Genomic DNA, 20,959 nt, shown 5'->3' on the forward strand with positions numbered 1-20,959 from the left:
GAAATGACATGTGCCAGACACAAGCATGTCCTGCTTTCCATCCTCCTAGCCCACTGTTTCATTCCAACAGTTTCTGCGGCATCCAGCAGTGCCCAGATGCTAGTACCAGCCTTGGCTGAGCTATTTAAAACCTCTTACCCAAGACTTCCTTGGTGGTAAAATGGTTAAGACTCTGTGTTCCCAATGCAGGGGGCCCAGGTTCGATCCCTGGTTAGGGACCTAGATCCCACATGCTGCAACTAAGAGTTCATATGCCACAAATAAAGAGTTTACATGCCAAAACAAAGACCCAGTGCAGTCAAACAAATTAACTGATTAAAATTTTAAAACTCCGACTTTCTGACCTGGGGCTGTTCTATGGAAGCCAATTCAAAAGGTCGATGGGAATCAACTTTCAAGAGGTACAAGGCAGGTTTCAGGAGCAAACCTAGAACTGCAGGAGAGGGACTTCCCTGGTGGTTCAGTGGTTAAGATTCTGCACTTCCACTGCAGGGGATGCAGGTTCGATCCCTGGTCAGGGAACTAAGATCCCACGTGCCATGCAGTGCAGCTAAAAAAAGGGAAGAAACTTTCTGGTGGTCCAGTGGTTAAGAATCTACCTGCCAACACAGGAGACACAGGTTCGATCCTTGGTACAGGAGGATCCCACCTGTCGGGGGCAACTAGGCCCATGCTCCACAACTACTGAAGCCCTTAGCCTGTGCTCTATGAGAAGAGAAGACCCCAGTGAGAAGCCCACACACCACAACCAGAGGCGGCCCTGCTCGCTACACCTAGAGAAAGCACATCACAGCAAAAATGAATACATGGTTTTTTTAAAGTGCAAGAGAAAATCCTCGATTACTGGGTTTCGGGAGCCAGTGGATAAATGATCCCATCTTCTAAAACCGGGGTGGAGAATTCTGAAGCACGTTCCTACAGTGGTGAATGGTGATTCTGGTTTCATCCCCCTCGGGGGTAACCAGCACGAAGACCTGAGTTTGGCTGCCTTTGTCAATTTCCATATCTCCCTCTTGCTGGTTTCCCTAACCCCACAATCCTGCACCCAAGCCTTCATCTCTCAGGCTCTGCCCTGTGGGAGAACCTACCAAAAACTAACTAGGCAAACTGGAAAATAGCGAAAGACAGGGAAGCCTAGTGTGCTGCAGTTCATCGGGGTGCAGAGTTGGACACGACTTAGCAACAGAACCACCACCACCAAAAACAATAGCTATGCATTGTTTCATGGGAAAGGGGGGATGCTGGCTTTAATCTGTCATCAAATCTGATATTTGTTGACCCTCTTCTTCTCTTTCCCATCCAGATTTACTCTCCTAGGCTGACATCAGCATGACATCACATTTCATTTCCTCCTTCCATCTTGAAAGAGCTATATTGAGGGATACAGAGTTAAACTTCCAGACAAGGGCCCAATCTAGAGACTGTCAATAGAACATAACTGATTAAAAAGTTCATAGTAGGATACTTCCAGGACATGGGGAGCCACCTATTTAATGGTCCCACAGTTGCCAACAGCCCTGGACCCTCAGGTGTGAGCCAAACGAACAAGATAGCCTCTTGGAACTTACCCAGTGGTCTGGTGGCTAAGACTCCAGACTCCCAATGCAGGGGACCCGGGTTCGATCCCTGGTCAGGGAACTAGATCCCTCATGCTGTTACTAAGATCCAGTGCAGTCAAATAAATTATATATATATATATTTCCTCAAAAGGCAGACCCTCTCTGAAGCAATGACAGGGACTGTGGGACCTGGGGCTGTGGAACTAAGATCTGCTGACAGGCCGAGCAGTAAAAGACTGACCCTGTGAGCAGGTGCGACAAGACCGATGAGACTCCGTCTTCTATTTTCCACCACACATAGAAGATGCTGAACTAGGATTCCTAGAACAAAGTACCAATCACTCTCAATTGGGCAAGAGACGCTCCAACTTTGGGATGGCGACCAAAATCAATATGAAGCAGAGAAATGCTTTGCAGGCAGCAATATGTGTGGGTTCCCACAGAGAGCACCCAGGATCTAAGTGGTCTTCCTCAATCTATGATTTTACTTTACAACCTAGGGCATCAGAAGCAAGACGAAAGCCTCACCCAGAAGAACTGAAAACAAGCTCTCAAGCAAATACATGTACACATCCACAAATATTCACAGTAGTGCTATTCACAAGAGCCAAAAGGTAGGGCCATCCCTGGTGGTCCAGTATTTAGGAATCTTCCATCCGAAGCAGGGGATGCAGGTTCGATCCCCAGTCGGGGAACTAAGATCCCACAAGTCGTGAGGTGCAGCCAGAAAAAATGGTTACTTCATGTTATTTGAACTTCATCTCGGGTTTTACAAAATGAGAAAAAACGATCAATGCCTTAAGAATCAGACTACCCTGCACAGATAACTCTCACACAATCTGTGTCTGCCAGCCTCTCCCGATGTCCTCCTACTCACCTTGAAAGGGCTTCTTTTAAAATAAGTTTTTATGGAACTTAAGGCTGATCTTACTTCCCCTTCATGCAGGCAGAACTGTAAACCCAAGAATAAAAACTGGAAGGCATTTACAAACCTCAGCTCAAGTTTTCGCAGTAAAACATAAGTCGACCAACACAAGAGTAAAAACTATTTGCACAAACTATCACAAATTGTTAACAGTGGGAGTTCTACATTGGCGAAACTGTGTCATTCTTTCCTCTATTTTCCAAGATTTCCTATATCCAATTATACTACTTTCATAACTGAAAAACTTAAATTAATTCTGTTGTCCTGGAATTGCCTTCTGATGCTGACTGTATTACACATAGCACAGAAACTCAGGAGGCAGTTCAGATTTCAGCCCGTGATGCTGCCAGGCACAGGTTCCAATCAGCACATATGAAGAGACGCTCTCACACAAGTCCAGGTACCCCAGAAAGAGGGAGGTGTGGGCAAACCGATTCTCATCAGAGATCCCCAAGCCTCCGAGGGCGCCTCAGGCAGGTTCTCTCGGTCCCAGCATTGCCCTATTGACAGTTTTCAGGGCTCATGTGAGCATCCCTTAACGACCTGGAGAAGGATCCCGCGCCACTGAGTGGGTCAGAGCCTTGAGAAGATGAGATGGGTGCCTCGTGGAGGGCAACTCTGGGGCAGCAGAACCGTAATACAGTAAGAAATGGCTATTTTTAAAACCCTACTTGAAACAATTCCTCTGACGCTGGTGGCTAAATATAAACATCCTGCTCTCTCGACCTTCCTCAGGGGCAAACTGGAAGCCTTTTCCCCAGCCACCCTTCTTCTCTGCAGCTTCTGAGGCCACCCAGCATTCCTGGCCTTTCAAAGTTTCCCAGATGATACACCCTCTCCAGATCCCTCCTGCATCTGCACACACAGCCTTTTTCTCACCGAAGTCTTCTAGTTATCCTTCACCGGCAGCTGTGGGTGAACCCTGAGGGCCAGTCCGAAATTCTTTGCATGTACGTTTCAATCCCTGGGTCGGGAAGATCCCCTGGAGGAAGGCATGGCAACCCACTCCAGTATTCCTGCCTGGAGAATCCCCATGGACAGAGGAGCCTGGCAGGCTACAGTTCGTGGGGTCGCAGAGAGTTGGACACGACTGAAGTGACTTAGCACGCACACACGTTTCTCTACAAAGGACACTTTCTATCTGTGTCTTCAACTGTTGCCTTTACTCAGAGGAATTACAAATACCCAATGTCAGCCCTCAAACAAACTCCAGATTTCCAATCATCTATAAGATATCTTTACTTGAATTTATTTACAAAACAAAAAAGATATGAGTCACAGAGACAGAAAACAAACTTAGGGTTTCCAAGGGAGAAAGGAGGGATTAACTGGGAGACTGAGACGAGCATGTACACAGTGCTACATATAAAATAATAAATAATAAAATAAATAATAAAAATAATTAAAAAATAATAAAGACCTGCTGTATAGCACAGGAAACTCTACTCAAAAGTCTGTAATGACCTATATGGGGAAAGAATTTAAAAAACAGTGGATACATGTATACTGAGCCACTTTGCTATGCAGCAGCAGTCTACAGCACTTTTGTGTATAAATGCATATACAACGTACATTACGTTGTTTAAATGTACATTACAATGTACGTTACATAATGTACATTATAAATCAACTATACTCCAATTAATTTCCAAAAAACATCTTCACTTAAAAGACCCTTCTCCCTGCCCTGTTTCCCCCTTTCTTGCATCATCATTCATCCATTTCTTACACCATCCATCAAAGGCTGGCTTCTCCTGGCCCAGCTGCCATTCACAGGTCATCCTAAATCCTCCCCACTCTAAACTTCTCACTATTCGTGTCTAGTTTTCCCTGTTCAGAGCTGTCCATTCCTGTCCCACTCTCAGCCACCACCCCAGTCCACATCTGTGCTGACCCAAGGAAGTCCTCCGAACAGGTGGTCTGAACTGGGCGTCCTCCACACAGAAGGTGCACATTGGGAGATACAAAACTGCGCCCGATCAGGAACCTGGAGATTTCTCCTGGGGAATTTAACTGGGAAAACTGGTTAAATAGAGGATGGAAGAACAGAAAGAACCACCAGAGAAGGGTGAGGCATCCTGGAGGTTCGTGCAACCTCTAGGTTGCCTTTAGGGTTGGAGGGATCCTGGCGACAGGGCTGGAGGCCATAGGCAGGCACTGAGCAGGGCCACGCCACCTCTGGAGGCAGGGCATGGACAGCCACCCCCACCCCCTTGCCCAGGCACTGAGCGGGCCACGCCCACCTCTGGAGGCAGGACATGGAAAGCCACGCCCACCTCTGGAGGCAGGACATGGACAGCCACGCCCACCCTCCTTGCCCAGGCACTGAGTGGGCCACGCCCACCTCTGGAGGCAGGGCATGGACAGCCACACCCACCCCCTTGCCCAGGCACTGAGTGGGCCACGCCCACCTCTGGAGGCAGGGCATGGACAGCCACGCCCACCCTCCTTGCCCAGGCACTGAGTGGGCCACGCCCACCTCTGGAGGCAGGGCGTGGACAGCCACGCCCACCCTCCTTGCCCAGGCACTGAGTGGGCCACGCCCACCTCTGGAGGCAGGGCATGGACAGCCACGCCCACCCTCCTTGCCCAGCGCCCTGCCCAACCCAGCTTTCACCCCACAGGCTGAACTGGCTGGAACCGAGACCAAGGCATCACATAGAGGCCTTCCTGACAAAAAGCCAAACAGGCAAATTTGTGCCCATAGTCACAATCGTTTTACATGCCAGGACACCTGCCATAAACTTGGTGTTGCTTGTTAGTTCCTGAGGTGGTTATAGAGACTGGCATAAGTCTCTGTCATCTTTCCTCCAGGTCTCTAACCCTCCACCTTACCTCTTGCTGAACCCACCCACCTTTTCTCAGGGACACATTTTGTTTTCTCTTGCTGTCACTGTTTGTTCTCCCTGCAAGAAATGCCCATTCCCCTAACCCCTTGTTCAAGTAATGGCTATCTGGCAGGTACAAGGTCATAGTTAAAAACATGGTACAACTCTCCTTCCAAAGGTGAAGATCCCAACTTCCATTAGGCTGGTTCTAACTCCACCCAGGGACTTTTTTCCTCAGTTCTTTAAAAAACAACAACTCATGCTCTAACCACCCTCAACTCACCTACTGTGTTTAAAACAAAAGAAGCCTACATTTTGAAGAACCAGGTCCCCTGCCAGAGCCCATTCTCTTAATGGTGCTTCTGCTCCAGAATCAGTGGGAGCAGTGCTTGCCCCCCACATGCCCACTCCTTGCCGCCACCTCTCTGTCCCTGTTGTAGGTTTAACATATAATAGTTGGGAGCATTTCTAGCCAAAAGCTAAGGATGCCGGGCCATCTAAAAGCACAGCAAAATGGTCTGTAATACCACCCTTCCACACATTAAAATGGAGTTGGATAAAAGGTACAAACAACCTGGTACTCTTCTTTATTTAATCATATTCTTGATCATGACATTTTCTATCATTTAGGAAAAGCTGCAGGTAACAAAACTGACATGGGCCTGACATTTAGGATCCTTTTAATTACTTAGCGAGGAGTTAAGAGCTGAGTGGACCCAGAGTCCACTGGTGGTTCTTTCCACCCCTCTGCTCAGCCACCCTATGTGTAGTGGCTTTGGCCCAAAGCACAGTCCCTCATGGTGACACAGTGGCTGCCATTGCTCCAGGTTCCAAGTCATCACATGTGAACATCCAGAGTAGGAAGGAAGGGAGATGATACTGAGGGACTTCCTCCTTCTGGAAGCAGCTTTCTTCTTTTATCAACCAGAATAAAAAAATCCCCCTTCTGCCCAAAGCAGCCTCCTCCTCACACCCCACTGCTCAAAATGGGTCCTGTGACCATCCTCAGCTACAGGAGGGGTTGGTGGGTGATACTGGCCATAAAGGGCTCAGACCAAGCACAATTCATCGCCAGGCCTGAGACCACTGGCTGTGGAGCAAATCAGGATTCCAGTGGCAAGAAAAAAGAAGGAATGGCTATCAGGTTGGCACTAAACATCTATGATCACAGGCAGTCTCCCCAGAATCATGTGTCTAGGCTGCTTGAAAGATAGAACACACTTTGAGTACACAATAAGATGCCAAAATTCTGTTCATTGGGCTTTTGCAGCTATTCTCATGTACCTCAAAGTCATCTAGGAAGCTTCACAGGTGGCGCTAGTAGTAGAGAACCCACCTGCCAATGCAGGAGACTTGTGTTCGATCCCTGGGTCAGAAAGATGCCCTGGAGAAGGAAATGGCAACCCACTGTAGTATTCTTGCCTGGAAAATTTCATTCACAGAGAAGCCTGGCAAGTTAGAGTCCATGGGGTCATGAAGAGTCAGACATGACTGAATCAACTTAGCATCTAGGAAGCAGACAAGGGCTAAATAAGAGATAAATCTTATATCCTTCACTGTAACAGATTTGGTATATTACATATATGTAATAGACTCAACAAATGCCTCAAACATGAAGAGACAAGGAAAAACAAATACGTTATCTTGTCTTCCAAAACACACAAGGACAAATTCAGTAGAAATTTTAAACTTCCAGTTCATTTTCACCATCTCAAAAAAAGTAAAAAGAGCTCATAAGCCTGTCTGGCTCCATCTTTCTCGGAGATGAGATGAGCATTTTAGGCATCATGTCTATGACACTCACCACATCTGCTCCCTAAACTCAGACCTTACTGACCCCACCATCTCCTGTTCCTACATCCTTCTGTCCTTCCAGGGCACAGAACTTCCATTCACACTGTGTCTTTTATCTGCCACCCTCTTCCCAAGCCCACTCCAGCCCTTCTCGCTGCAGTAAATACCAACTCATTCATGCCGGTTGAATCAGATCCCCCTAAAACTTCTCTCACCCTCCAGAAAGAACACAGGGGCCCTTCCTTTGGGACTGCATAACACTGAGTTTATAGCTCAACCAGAAACATTTGCTCTGGATTATAACTTACTGTTTAGCCATCACATTCCACTCTAAACAGTCTCAATGCAGCAGCCACATGGAATCTGTTCTCATAACCCTGGTGCCGGGAAAGTACCTAGCATATACACAGTAGTAGTCCCAAAAAGGGCCTTTTGACTTTTTTTTTTTTTTTAATATAAAGGGCATTTACCCCTCACAGCAAGTCCTTAAAATCTCTGTGGTCAGCTTCTGTTTGCTTCTTCCTCCTTTTTCTACCATCTTTCATTGTTATTCCACGGCTCAGTTAATAGGGTATGTGAAACTATAAACATAAGAGGACTCCCCTGGTGGGCCAGGGGCTAAGACTCCACACTCCCAGTGCAGAGGGCCTGGGTTCGATCCCTGGTCAGGGAACCTGATCCCACATGCTGCAGCAACTAAGAGTTCGCATGCCCCAACCAAGATCCAGTGCAGCCAAATACATAAATTAAAAAAAAAAAAAAACAACACTATAAATATGTCCACGATCCTTGACAGTCCCTCCCATGGCAGGGGGAGGGCAGTGGTGTCTAGCTCCCTTTCCCCCAAATCTGCTTGGCCTTAGGATGTGTTCTAATCTAGGAACACAATGGAATTGACACTATGTCCATTCCACCCCAAGGCTTCAAGAGGCCTTTCAGTTTCTGTTCTTGCTCCTTTGGGAATCCTGGCCAGCCACCTGTGACCAGAACCAAGGTGGCCTGCCGGGGTCTGAGAAACACTCTTTGACTCCCATCCTGACTGCCGGCCAACAGCCAGTATTGTGAGTAAGGTCATCTACAAATACCAGACCCAACCCACCTCTGCCAGCTGACTACAGACATGCAAGCGGGCCACAGGAGAGCCAGTGGGCTCAGCTCAGACAAGACGAGAGGCTCAGCATGGCTGTAAGCTCAATGAAACGGTGGTGGTTTCAAGACATTCTGTTTCAGGATGTCTGTTGTCTGTTACACAGCAGGAGATAACTAGCACATGAGGCCTCAGGATGAATTGGTAACACTGAAAGCTGGAGAGGATCTGAGAATACCTTCTAGCCCAAATCTCTAAAAGGAAAAGCGAAGGAGACAGTAAAAAAAATATATCATAAAACAACTATACTCCAATAAAAAGTAATTTTACAAAGAAAAAAGGAAACCTGAGGCCCAGAGAAGCTGAACCACAAACTTCAGGCACACAAAGGCAAGAAAGACTGGGAGATCCCCTTGTTCTAGGCCTCACAAGCCTTATCACTTCATAACACACATAAACCAGGCCTTTCTCTACATCAAGGGTCTATTATGTACCCAGAAAATGCTCACCAGCAGGTTATGAAGAGCATCATGACACATGCATTCCATTCCATGCAGCTGATTTTCTTTTTTTTAAAGACAGATTCATATACTGGCATGGAAAGATTTCCAGGACTATCATGTGACAAATAGAAAAGCAACTCTGTAAAATTCAAAACAGTTTATAAAAGAGAGCCTCATTTCCCTGTCTTGTTGAAAGCACTGCCTAAGATGTTGACTTTGCACGATGGGAACTGAACAGAAGGGCGGAGAGCAAGCAGAAAGCTTCCAACATGTAAAAAAGCAAATCCGAACTCTACTTCCTGTCCACTCCCAAATGAAAGTTAAGTGCGAAAGAATCATGCTTTCTTCTTTTCCGACAGAAATACAGAGGTCCGTAGGACACCACCACCCCAAGTCACCCTCGTGGGCACCCTGAACACACAAAACTGACAATTAAACTATTCGTCATCATCATAATTACAATATGAATAGCGGCTCTCATTCAGCCTCTTTAAAAGTAGTCATTTACTTTTCTTGCGATATCTCTACAAAACACAAGATAGGCAGGCTCCACCTCTGTTACAGAGTAAGACACTATGGTATAAAAGAAAGCAAATGGCTCAAGGTCAAGGCCCAGGGTGGAACCCCAGAACACCCCCATCTCCTGGCTCTCAGAGCTTAGCTGCCCCCACTCACGTGCTGTGTGCACAGCATCCCACATTCTGAGATGAGCAGGGGCAACTAACATGACGACTTGCGTTGGCTTCAAAAGCCTGCAAATCAGAGCAGCCACCTGAGGTCAGGAGCCGAAGCAGCGGCAAGCCTTCACAAGAGAGAAGACAAGGATTATTTTTTTCTTATTTCCAAGGTCAACCAACTCCAGGACTCTTTCATTTCAAAAATTAGATTCTAAAGAAACAGCTCCTCAAGTTCAGTTATTCTGGACTGTGCATCCCACTAGCGGAAAGAATATTTAAGCTTCAAATATGCAGAGAGAATTCCCTGGCAGTCCAGTGGTTAAGACTCCGCAGTTTCACTGCAAGGGGCAGGGGGGTTCAACCCCTGAGCGGGAAACTAAGATCCCGCATGAATATAAACAATTTTAAAAATGTGGAGACATCCTGGGGCCCTGGGAGCCTAGACCATGTTTTCCAAGGTAGACATGAAGGGGAGCTGATGAGTAAATGCACCCTCAAACCTCCTCCCCAGTTCTCAGGACCCCATTTACCTTCAATGAGCAGGGGTGAGGGGTGGGCAGGAACCTCCCTCCGCCCCCACCCACAGGGGGATGAGGCAGGAAGATGTGCTGCCAGGGGTCCTGATGGTGGCCAAGTGGCAGCAGCCCATGGGGAGCCCCAGAGCCCCCGGCCAGAGCCGAGCCCGGGTCACACACAGGCCGCCAAGCTTCATCCCCCAGCGAACAATCTCTCCGCTCCTTCTCCACCCATCCGTGCGGCACAGTGCGTGGAGGAGATTCAACTTCAGAAACACGTGCCAGGGTGCTGCCAGCTCTTCTCAGGTTGTTTGTGCCGAATCCTGGCTAAAGGGGTCCAAGGCTGCAGAGTGTGGGGTCCCCTTCACTCCACGGCTGGGCCCGGGGAACGCCCCCGCCCCCCCGAGACGGCCTGGTGGAGCGGGACCGCCAGTACACCCTTGCTGCAGTGTTACACTCTCCTAGTTTCTCACCGCGTCCGGAGTCTCCAGACGTGATAGATGGGCTGTCCTGCGCCTGGCAAGGGAACAGGGGCTCTCCCAGGAGTAGAGCCCCAGGTGCACCGCAGCCCCACTGGCCTGGCTGCGCCCCATGCACTGAAGCAGGTTTCCAGCAGCCTCAGGTCCGGGAGAGTCTCAGGGGAGGAGGCAAGCGGGTGGACGTGGCCTCAGGTCTCCCCTCTGCGGTGGCCTAGCCCTGGGGCCACTGGACCTTCTTGAGCCTCAGTTTCCTCTTCGGTGAAGTCCTAGTGAGGGAGGGTGACACCTCCCTCCTAGGACTGTTGGGAAAATTATACGAGGCAGCAGTTCTCAACTAGGGGCGATTTCCTCCCCCAAGCCCCTTTCCCCACCAACAAGCACCTGCAGCCTGGAGACTGTTCTGGGTGTCAACTGGTGTTGGCGTCACTATGGCACTAGTGGCTGGAGGCCTGGGGTGCTGCAGACTGCCTAACAGCACTCAGGATGCTCCGCACACAAAGAGGGATGCAGCCGAAGATGCTGGCAGGGCAGACGCTGAGGAACCCTGGGAGCAGGTGATGTGTGTGGAAGGAATTTAGGAATTTCAGGACACCACTTATCGCTATGATTACAAAGGAAGAGCATGTTCTGTTTTGGCATCTGAACAAACTGTCTCCACGGGACAAAAACAGTTTCCTGTTGTTCTTGCTTTTTACTGTCATACACGATGCGGATCTAAGAACTTGGAGCTACCCTATGAGCTGTAAAGGACACGCGCCAGGGAGAGTGTACTGCACACAGTAGGAGCTTAATAAATGCCTGCTATCCAGGGCATGGAGGAAACAGCTTTTGAATCCAAAGAGGTCTGCGGGTCTGCCAAGTAGCAGGGCCGAGGGGGATAAAAAGAAGATGCCATTAACGGATGCTGCCGAGGGATTTCCCTGGTGGTCCAGTGGTTAAGGATCCACCTTGCGATGCAGGGACAAGGGTTCGATCCCTGGTCGGGGAACTAAGATTCCACATGCCGAGGAGCAACTGAGGCCATGCGCCACAAGTACTGAAGCTTTGCACACCACACCTAGAGAGACTGTGTGCCCCAGTGAAATATCCTGCACAACACGACAAAGATCCCAAGTGCCACAACTAAGACCCAACACAGCCAAATACATATTCTTTAAAGAAACAGAGAGAGAAGCTGCCAAGTAGATGAATGAGTAAGATATATCTTAAATGCAGGTTTCAGCATTAGCTGCTGCTAAGTCGCTTCAGTCGTGTCCGACTCTGTGCAACCCCATAGATGGCAGCCCACCAGGCTCCTCTGTCCCTGGGATTCTCCAGGCAAGAACACTGGAGTGGGTTGCCATTTCCTTCTCCAACGCATGCATGTATGCTAAGTCACTTCAGTCGTGTCCAACTCTGTGCGACCCCATGGACAACAGCCCACCAGGCTCCTGCATCCACAGGATTCTCTAGGCAAGAATAACTGGAGTGGGTTGCCATCAGCAAACTTTTCCAACTGCCGACCTGGCCAAAGGGGGTTCAGAGGGAAGGAAGATCCTGAAGGTGAATGCCAACCTACTAATGGAACTCGGGGGTCACCGGAAATGTCCCTGTGTCCTAACTCCAGAGGCCTTCCTCATAACCTCCCCAGATGGGTGCCAAAGGGTCTGTGGGGAGACTCTAAAAGCAGCTAAGACTAGATGATGCTGGGGGTAAAGCTTGTGGTAGAGAACTAGGATCATCAAAACTGTACCATGGGCAAGAGAAGCTGGGGGTGTAGCTGGCTGGCAGAACCAAGAAAATTGCAAAGTGGGGTTACACAGTCACCCTGCAGACCCAAGCCCAGTGGGTGGGTGGGTTAGATGGGTGCTCCAGCCCTGAACCTACTCCACTGATACTAAGGCCAAACTGCGCCATTCACTTTCCAAATATTTTCATTCTTCTACATTAACACATGAAAGATCTATTACTTACAAAATCCTCTTCCCTCCTTGGCCTAAGATCACCCTCCCTGGTAACACTAGCACTTCCCTTTTGGGCAAGGCAGGCAGCTTAATTTTAAAATTATGCTCGAGAAGGTATGCAAAATTGTTGCACTTTATTAAGACAATAAAAACTCCCCAAACTTTATCGCTTTAATAAAAGCTGTTCTTAAACTGTGTTTTATTTACTTAATTTGATGGTGTGTTTCAGAGGGTGATGCTTTTACACTTAGTTTTAAGTACATGAAGGGTAATTATCTGTGAAAAATTCTAAAAGAAAAATGGCACTGCACTTAATAGAACATGAAAGCAAAATTGCCCAACAACAAGAAACAGGAAGATGGAGCCAAGAAGAGTAAATCCTCCGATGGGCTTGTCCAGCTTTACTTCCGGGAGTTTATCACGCTCAAACCCACTATATTGGATGTTTCCCCACACAGACCTGCTACTGAGAAACACAGAGAGAACCTCAGGATGCTCTGCTTCTCAACCTGGGACCCTTCTACCTGAGGGTCTCAAAGGAAGATGAAATTCATCTCGCTTCTTACCCAACAATTTGGGGAAAGAAAGAAAATATGTTTAAATATTAAATCAAACTAGTATATTTACACAGTAAGATGAATGAGTTGAATTATTTTAAATACATGGGATTTCTAAAAATGTTATCAGGTAATCAGCATGAACTCCCTTCAACCCCCAGTGGAGAAACCCTGAACCCACCTGGGGGCCCCCTACTCCTCCACCAACTACCCCAGCACCAGAGGTTTCGGCCAAGGAAGAGGCCAGGCATGCTCACCCCTCATCCCCGATGAATTCAAACATGGGTGGGGGAAAGGAGCTCTTCCCCCAAAAGGCATTAAACTTTAAACACCTCAAACCACAGCAAAGATAATCAATTCAGAGAAACAAGAATAGAAGTCTCATGTGAATTGGCAGGAATCTGGAATTATCGAATATCTTCGAGAACATTTGGTTTTTAAGACTTTCAAGGGCAGACTATAAAGAGAACCAGGTGAACCGCTGGCTGCCTGGGAGAGTTTCTGTCTGCAGATAAAGAGCCAACGTGACCCTGGCCTGAGAGCCACAGCACTTAACCACACAGCCTCAGCAACACTCTTTAAAAAGGAAACTTTCATGAAGCTAAATCTTAACCATTCGAGGAACTTACACTTATAATATGTCAACTAACAACATGAACATTTCAAATAGTATCAAAATCCCTACTTTCTTTCAACTCTAAATCTTCAGTTTTCCCTCTTCTTTCCCAGAGGCAACCACTGCTATAAGGACCTTGTGCGACCTTCCAAAGACTGTATGTTGTGTGTTTCTACTTGCTCTGGCTTTTTCTGGTGTTGGTTTTTTATGTAATAATTGTATTTGTTTTTGGCTGTACTGGGTCTTTGCTCCTGCAGGCAGGCTCCCTGGGTGCAGACAGCGGGGACTCCTGGTGTGGCGTGTGGGCTACTCACTGCCGTGGCTTCTTCCGCTGCAGAGCCAGGTTCCAGGGTGCTCGGGCTCCAGGAGCTGTGGTGCATGGGTTTTGCTGTTCCTCAGCATGTGGAATCTTCCTGGACCGGGGATCGAACCTGTGTCCCCTACACTGACAGGTGGATTCCTGTTTACAGGCCACCACAGAAGTCCTCGGTATTTGACTGGTGGAATGATTGGTTCCACAATGGTACACCTTCCCCCACAGTGTTCCTCTTCAACTTTCCATCCATTTTAATGTTGGCTATTAAAATAGGTAAAAATGTCCCTTCTGGGGCTTCCTCAGTGAGCCAGTGGTTAGGACTCAGCACGTCCGCTGCCATGGGTCCAGGTTCAAACCCTGGTCAGGGAACTAAGATTCCACATGCAGTGTGGCACAGCCAAAAAAATTAATTTAAAAAAGAGAGAGAGATTAAGTTACTCTAAATGACAAGACTGGTTAGTTGCTGCGAGTGGTCCAGGCAAAGCCAAAAACTGGGTCCTTTGACCCCAATTCCTACTCCACTATATCGATGTCCCATTTGTTTTCAAAAATTTTACTTATGTCAAAAAAGATGAGGAAAGTGAAGAAACAAGCGACAGAATAGGATAAAATATCTGCAAATTATGTATCTGTTGTGTCTGGGTAGCCAGAATATATCAAGAACCCTCACAATTCAACAACTAAAAATAAGTAATGACAAACAATTTAAATAGACATTTTTCCAAAGAAGATACATGAATATCTTCTTCCAAAGAAGATAAGCATGTGATGAGATGCCCAATATCATCAGTCATTAGGGAAATGCAGATCAAAACCACAATGACATACAACTTCATTCCCACTAGAATGGCTATAATCAAAGACACAAAATCAAGTGTTGACAAGAAGTGGTGAAATTGGAACCCTCGTCCATGGGGAATGTAAACAGGGCCAGCTGCTTTGGAAGTGTGATAGCTCCTCCAAGAATTAAACAGAGTTACCATGCAACTCAGCAATTCCACTTGTAGGCATACACCCGAAAGATTAAAAAATACATGTACACAAAAACCTGCGCACAAACGTTCACAACAACACCATTCGTAACAACAAAAAACTGAAAGTCAGCCGAATATCCATCAACTGATGAATAAAAAATGTGGCATAGCCAAACAATGGAATATTATCCAGCCATAGAAAGGAATGAGGGGATATATGTATGCTTTCAGCTGATTCATGTTACTGTCCTGCAGATAATAACACAACATTGTAAAACAATTAAACACCAATTTAAAATAAATAAAAATCTTTTTTAAAAAAAGAATAAAGTCCTGATTCATGCTACAACATGGAGGAAGCTTGGAACATTATGCTAAGTGAAATCAGCCAGACACAAAAGGCCACACAGATAATGACCGTTTACATGAAATGTCCAGAACAGGCAACTCGATAGAGACAGTGGTTTGTGGTTAGCAAGGGCTGGGAGAGGAGGTGGGTGGAGGCGGACGCTTGGCTGCTGATGGGCACAGGGTGATCAAAGATTCTGGGCTGATACAGTGCTGTGGCTGCACAACTCCACAAATATACTAAATTTACACTTTTAAAGAGTAAATTTTACAGTATGTGAATTATATCTCAAACCTTTTTTCACAGATGGCAGTCCTTGCCAGCTATTCCAGCGTGGACAGGCATATTGTCATCCTTTCTGTCCTGACCTATAAAACGTGGTAATAAATTGGTTGTACCTGCCTCGCAGGGCTACTGGGAGAAATACCAAAGACCACCCAAGAAAAGCCCCTCCCTTAGTATCTGCACATAGAAATAGGCTGATAAGAGTCCATTTACTATTATTTCCTTTTCCCCAAAATGTGTTCCATTTGATTGCTATTCTCTTCTCTTTAAAAAAATAAAAGTCAGGATACATTTTGTTACTCTTGAATGATTTTTGGCTACAGGAAGCTCAGAGCTCTCTCTACATTAAAAAAACAAAAACAAAAACCAACCTCCACTGCCATGTGTGAAATAGATTGCTAGTGGGAAACTGCTGAATAGCACAGGGAACTCAGCTCCATGGTCTGATGGCCGAGAGGGGTGGGATGGGGGGATGGGTGGGAGGGAGACTCAGGAGGGTATACTTATAGCCGATTCACCTCATTGTGCAGCACAAACACACACAACATTGTAAAGCAACTGTATTCTTAAAAGAAGAGTCCTCAAATACTTAATCTAATATAAACTACTGTAATATTCAAGAAAAATTAGAATACGATAACTTGAGTATAATTTAGGGAACCCAAATCCAGCACCACTACCACTAACACTCCTGTTACTCATACACATGCCAGGAGGGGTGAGGCAGAGGAAGCATAATTATTATTAAGTGACATAATTATTAAGTGCTGCAAATGCACCAAGTGCTTTATCTCCATCACGACTTGTGACGGTGGCAGATATGGAGGCGGCAGCCCTGATTTCCCCACAGTCCTGGCTCTTAAGGACACAACTTGACGTGTGCGGGTGTGTGCACACGCGCGCGCGCGCACACACACACACATCCCCTACAGTGAGAAGCACGGTCATACAGGTGTGTCCTGGTACACACAGGAGCACTGGAAGAGCAGATCCACTCTGAGCAGGCAGGTCACGAAGGCCTCAAAGAACTCTACGAGCCTTGATGACCACGTGGTTCTTCACCCCAGGAAGGAGAGGGAGAGGCAGTTCCTAGCGCCGCAGACGGCACAGAAGGAGGAAGGACTGGGGGGTGCGGGGGCGAGTGTCTGGAACACCATGTGCATGATGGTGGTGGGGGCAGAAAGCAGACCTGACCCATCAGGGGCAGCTCTCGACTTCGTCTTAGGAAGAGGGTGCCGGTAAAGGTCGTGTGCACCAGCGGCAGCACCACGGGCACCCTGCCCTTGCTCCTCCGCGCCTCACAAAAGCTCAGACGAGCTTTCCCAGTAAGCAGCCTCGAGGTGACCACTGAAAATGGCTTGCTATGCACCTGACCCAGAAAAACCCCGCAAAACCGTGCAAATCAAGAGCTTCACGATCATTTTAAGAACACTTGAGAAGTTGCCCAGGTGGTAAAGGATATGCATGTTCAAAAAGCCACCCAGTATTTGAAGGGTGTCCCTAAATTTTCAGAAGTGATGGACCCCACTGTTGATTCAGTGAAAGAGGCTCGTAGGTGTGCCCAAGTCCAACAGTGGGACTGGATGAAGAGTGGATGGCCCCAAACGAGTGCCTGAATTTTTACTGCACATGTTCAAAAATGCAGAGTAGGACTTCCCTGGTAGTCCAGTGGTTAAGACTCCACCTTTCCAATGCAGGGTGTGTGCGTTCAATCCCTCATCAGGGAACATGCAGTATGCCACAGGGATCAGTCAAAAAAAAAAAAAAAAAACCCACAGAGAGTAATACTGAACTTTAGGGTCTTGATGTAGATCGCCTGAACAATGAGCACATCCAGGTGAACAAAGCCCCCAAGATGGGGCGCAGGGCTTGCAGAGCTCACAGTCGGACCGACCCATACATGAGCTCTCCTGGTCACACTGAGATGATCCTTACTGAAAAAGAGCAAATTGGTCCTAAACAAGGAGAGCAGATTGTACAGAAGAAAAAAGATATTCCAGGAGAAACTGAAGAAACAAAAACTTATGGTCCAGGAATAAATTCTGCAAAAAGATAAGTGCAATTAAAAATTTTTTTAAAAAAGAAAAACACCTAAAACTAGTTTTCCTGGTGAACAGCTGCAGTGAGGAGAGTATGGAGAGGAATCTGATCACATGAGAACACCAGTTCCTGCCTTCAGACAAGTACGGTCAGGGTCCCTGTTGCACAGACAAGGCCATGGGAGAAGTGAGAATGAATAGGATGCTCAATGCCAAGGCCCAGGGTGGTAGACGAGAACTCCCAACCAGGAGGGTGCAGGGGAAGCCCTCAAGGAAGGACAGAGGGGGTGGGGAGTGCCAATCAACCTTTCCAGATTTAAAGAAAACAAAACACTGTCTACAGCACAAGAACAGATTATACTGGACACTGGTAAGCTCCTCCTTGGAAACCATAAAGCCCTAAGTGGAGCTTCATCAGCTCTGCCCCACAGAACCTTCCGTGATGATGGAAAACATTCTGTCCTCGTGCCGTCTAGTACTGCAGCCATCAGTCAAGCGTGGTTCCTGAGCACCTGGAAAGTGGCCAAGGCTGAGAAACTGGATTTCAAATTTAATTTCAAATAATTTCCATTTAAACAGCCTCACTTGGCCTGAGGCCTCCACACTGGACCACAGAGTTTTAGGACCTACCTCTTGTCTGAGCATGCACACACGCACGCTTGTCCTATTCCTTACAGCCACTGTTTTTAGACACGAGGAACAGAAGGAGTTTGGGTTCCTTTCCCACTTTTTAATCATTCTGTTACTTTTGAGCTGTTCAAACTGTTCAGAGGGATCTCAAACTTGTTTCCTGATAAAAGAGAAGTATTTGATGTCTTTTGTTGTATTACTCCCCCAACTCTTAGCATTCTCTCAATGAGCCAGCAGCAGAGGCCCCTCTAGGTAAACAGAACCAGAGGGATCAGCTCACACGTCTTCATGATTACCATGAATATTCTCCTGTGTGTTTCTGTGCAGATGGTTGGATAAGGTGGGGCCGGGACCGGATGCCATCTTCAGTCCCTCACAAGCACGTGGTTTCAGATTCTACAGATGCCACTGGGTTAGTTCAGGCAGCAGGTGCTTCCTGTAGTGAGGCCTCCAGCCAAGACAACTAAGCACCTCCCCAAGCCCTCTGGCTCACACCCCAGGGCAGCAGAGAGTCGGGAGAGTTGCAGTCATTCGTCGGCAGCAACTTGGTTTCCAAGTTTCCTGGGGGAACCCATTAAATAGCAGCTTCACATCTCCTCCTCATTCTTCACCCAAGGCTGTGGAATTCACCAACAGTCTGATCCAATTCCCCACCCATACCTCCCCAGAGCAGATAACCTCCCCCAGAAATAGTCCAAACATCCCCCATGCCTCCCCAGATAAATGCCCCCCCAACTGGATTCCCTGCATCTGCCAACATGGCTGCCAGGGGTGAGGTCACCAGCCCACCTACTCCAATGCTCTTAGCATAGAAGGTACTCACAGAGCAGGCTTTCCTGGGCCAGAGGGGACATGGAGGTGACCAGTGTGAGCCAGTCTGCCATCCCATCACTCTTCAGCCTCCTCTCTCCTGTCCAATAACCCTCCCGTCTGGCCCTGATGGAACCCCTACATCACTGAGACAGGGGGGGTAGACCAGATGTCATTACAGAAGCAGGGGTGTGAGTTAGGGACTGTCCCACCAGTGCCCACCATCACAGGGGGTTATGTAAGATGGGCAGGTCCTCACTGGACACTAGCTTCTAGGAAAGAAGAGAAGTCCTGCCCAGTCCTGGGGTCACCAGACCCCAGCCACTCCCCCTCCCATGGAGGAGATGGTGCTCTTAAACCAAGAAGCCTCACATAAACTGTACATCAACTATCATGCCAGGGGAAGGTGGGGGAGGAAAAAGAAAGATACTTGTGAATCAGGCAGCTTCCACCATGAATATTTATATAAACACTCTCTGAAACTCAGCAGCTTTCCAGCTCACTCAAGACCTCCCAAGATTTATAATGAATTTAAAATCCTATATTAGACAATCACATTCCTCCATTTCTAAATCAGCATAATCTTCTACCCCAAAATTTGTGTTTTAATTTAGAATTCCCTAGCAAGGATGAGGAGGCCTAACCATAGACCTATCTGATCTAACCACAGCATCTTCAGACACTACCAGACAAAATTTCCTAGGACCTACTGCATTACTGAGTGGGTGAGTTGGCTGGGGTTTGATGGCAGAAGTCAGCCTGGGAACCAGATCGTTGGAGCCATAAATAGTAATGCAAAGATGGAGCCAGAACTGGGACATGTGAGTCCAGAGAAAGGGCTTCAAATACAATATTATGAACTACTACAAATGCCCCCAAATATCTACTTTTCCTTACTTAATACCCCTATAGATTTTTTTTTTAAGTTACATTTTCCATGTTTTTTAGATGGACCCATCTCGGCAGAATTTCCCTTGTTGGGGCTTTGCTGGTGGCTCAGTGGTTAAGATTCCACTTGCCAAGGCAGGAGACATGGGCTTGATTTCTGGTCCGGGAAGATCCCACATGCCACGGAGCAGCTAAGCCCATGTGCCACAACCACTGAGCCGGTGCCCTGCAACAAGAAAAACCACTGCAATGAGCAGCCCAAGTACGCCAACTAGAGAGCAGATGCTCGCTGCTACTAGGAAAGCTCATGCAGCAACAAAGACCCAGCACAGCCCCGAATAAATAAATCTTAGAAAAAATAAAATAAAAGGAATCCGCCTTCTAATGCAGAGGATGCAGGCTCAACACCTGGTCAGGAAACCTAAGATCCCACATGCCATGCAGGCAACTAAACCTGCACACCGCAACTGCTGAGCCCACGCATTTGGAGTCCACACAACTCAATGAAAGATCCCACATGATGCAACAAATCTCCCAAGTGTCACAACAAAGACTCAACGCAGCCAAATTAATAAATAAAAGATATATACTCTGCAAATATTAGAGGAAAAAAAAAAAAGACTTCCCTTGTTTCCTCGAATTTCCATCTGGTTCTAAACAATAGCAGGAAAACGAATAAAGGATGACAAGTGACAGGACGATAAAAGAAAGAACCCAGAAATGTTCTGAGACACAGGTCAAGACCACGACCTTGTACGGTCACTGTAAAGACAAACCAACCCAAACACGGGGGACAGACCCACGGCCAAAGCCTGGCCTCAGACTCCATCCTCAGGAGAGGCGTGTGCTGTGTGTGCACAGGCATGTGTGGGAAAGACTGGAAGGGCAGCCCCACACATGGAGCCACGTGACCTCTATCTCCCTGCGGAGAAAAGGGTCTGGAAGGACACACACCCAAACAGTACCATCAGGGATTAGGTCTGCGGCTGGGATTGGGTGCAATTTTTTTTCCCTTCCTTATACTTTCCTACCTCCTGAATGTTTGGCATTGTGTACAGGAAACATTCACAAATTTAAAAAAAAAATGCTACTTCCATTACAGGGGAAAAAATTGCCTTCACAAGTTGTCAGCAGTGAACTTGTAACAGGAGCATGTTTCTGGTGGGGATGGGGGTGCTGGTCAGA

At 47.3% G+C, this 20,959-nt stretch overlaps 1 protein-coding gene and 1 non-coding gene across 2 annotated transcripts in view; one reads left to right on the forward strand and one right to left on the reverse strand.

The window, feature by feature from the left end:
* OSBPL10 (oxysterol binding protein like 10) overlaps positions 1 to 20,959 on the reverse strand; it is a 308,993-nt gene that overhangs the window by 186,823 nt on the left and 101,211 nt on the right.
* Positions 450 to 522, forward strand: TRNAG-UCC (transfer RNA glycine (anticodon UCC)). Its single transcript has one exon. It is a non-coding gene; the product is annotated as a tRNA-Gly (tRNA).

Source organism: Odocoileus virginianus, chromosome 26 (genome assembly GCF_023699985.2).
Source record: "Odocoileus virginianus isolate 20LAN1187 ecotype Illinois chromosome 26, Ovbor_1.2, whole genome shotgun sequence".
NCBI classification, from domain to species: domain Eukaryota; kingdom Metazoa; phylum Chordata; class Mammalia; order Artiodactyla; family Cervidae; genus Odocoileus; species Odocoileus virginianus.